Here is a 2,006-nt window from a genome sequence, read left to right as displayed (position 1 = left end):
GCGACGGCGGCGGGTGGCGGCGTGCCACGTGGCAGCTGCGTTGTGGACGGGGGGAGCGGGGCGGACGTGTCCGGTGGCAGCGGGAGGAAGAGGACTAGGGTTAGGGAAGGATTCATCCACGAATTTGGACGGGTAGGACATATTTATAGATAGAGGGAGCTAGGAGAGTCCAAATGAGGTGCGGTTTTCGCCCACACGATCGTGATCGAACGACCGAGAGCATAGAGGGGAGTTGGCTGGGTTTTGGGCCTCTTTGGAGGGGTTTTGGGCTGCAAAGAGAAATGGCTTTTGCGGTTACCCGGTTAACCGTTGGGGTATCAAACGACCTCCAAATGGCACGAAACTTGACAGGCGGTCTACCGGTGCTATACCAAGGCCGCTTGGCAAATCTCGGTCCATTCCGAGAAAGTTTAACACCCACTCACGAAAAGAGACAAGAAGGGGACGCCGGATGACATAGGAGTGCCGGAATGCAAAATGGACAACGGGGAAAATGCTCGGGTGCATGAGACGAACACGTATGCAATGCAATGCACATGATGACATGATAAAATGCAACACGCAAACAAATGACAAGGCAACTACGGCGAATAACTGGCAGACACCTGGTGCATCGAATCCGGGGCGTTACAAATGAGCCACGACATCCTTCATGGCAAGTCCGGACAACCTATTCAGCTCAGCCCATTCGGCCAAACGATCGGTCAATGGAAGCGGACGCTCTGGACTATGGAACTGCGACCAAAAAAGCTCTTCCATCCCGTGATCCTTTTGGTCTCGGAAGTGTGCGACCACGTCTGCGGCACTCGCCGCCAAATCTAGATAGGCATCCTCCGCACCCCACAGCTAGCCCAACTGAGCATACTTCGGATCCGTGAACTTCCTCCTCAGTAGAAAGGGCTTTCCAGCCGCGATGTCCGCGGCTTGACGTAGCTCCTCCTTTATAGCTCTCATCGCAGAGCGGGCATCCTTGGCTTCGGCGGTGGCCTTCTTCAGGTTCTCTTGCTCCGCTCGACTTTCTTTTTCAAGAAACTCGTAGTGGTCAGTAGCATTCTTCAACTTCCCGGCCATTTCCCCCCTGCTTCAGCAGTGAGCAGCCTGTTCGGCTTTTAGCTCTTCAGCCGCCCTCAGGGTAGCCGCATCACTTTTTCTGGCTTGCTCCTTGAGTCGGGCTAGCTCCGCCCAAAGGTTCTCCATAGCAGCGGCACCGTCTGCATAAAGCATACATGTGGTAAGGCATGGGCGTCAAGCTCCCTTACCAGGTGTCCGCGGAGAAGTTGCATACCTTGTGACTCGTCAAGCCGCTTATTGACAAGCGTGATGTCCGCATCCGCCACGTCAAGTTGCCGCTTTAGTTCGGCAAATTGATCAGTCCGGCTAGCCACCGGACGCTCCGCCACCTATATAGGATAGGCGATATATTACAACTGAGATTATGATCCTCGGCGCGCTGTCACTCTCGACAACACATCGAGTCTCAGGGGCTACCATCTATACAGGGCGCATTCTATATGCAAAATTGTCAGAAGGTATATCATTTCACGTACCTCAAACCCCGTCAGTAAACTTCGGACGGCTTCATGCAATCCTCTCTCAGTGGATGAAATCCTTTCAATCACCGTACCCATTAGCGCACGGTGATCTTCTGAGATAGACGCTCGCCCGAGCAAATCCTTCAGCTCCTCCGACCGTACACCAGCTGGTGCCGGACCTCCCGGCCCCGCCGGACTAGGGGAAACCCTCCGCGACGACACCTAAGGGTCGTCCCCCCCGCATGACGGTGTGGCAGATGGAGGCGTTTCGCTCTCCATCATCTCCGGACGAAGATCCCACGAAGATGAGCTCTGCTGAGAAGGGCTGAGATCCGAACTACAAGGTAAAACTTCGGTTATCATCAGAAATAAAAACAGGGATGTCCCTTATTACAAAACTCTCCTTTCTACTTACGGCCCGCTGGAGGGCTGAATCCCTTGGGGAAATAGTGCGGTCGGGGCTTCTCCTGGCGC

Source organism: Triticum aestivum, chromosome 5B (assembly GCF_018294505.1).
Source record: "Triticum aestivum cultivar Chinese Spring chromosome 5B, IWGSC CS RefSeq v2.1, whole genome shotgun sequence".
NCBI classification, from domain to species: domain Eukaryota; kingdom Viridiplantae; phylum Streptophyta; class Magnoliopsida; order Poales; family Poaceae; genus Triticum; species Triticum aestivum.
This window is presented reverse-complemented; position numbering follows the sequence as displayed.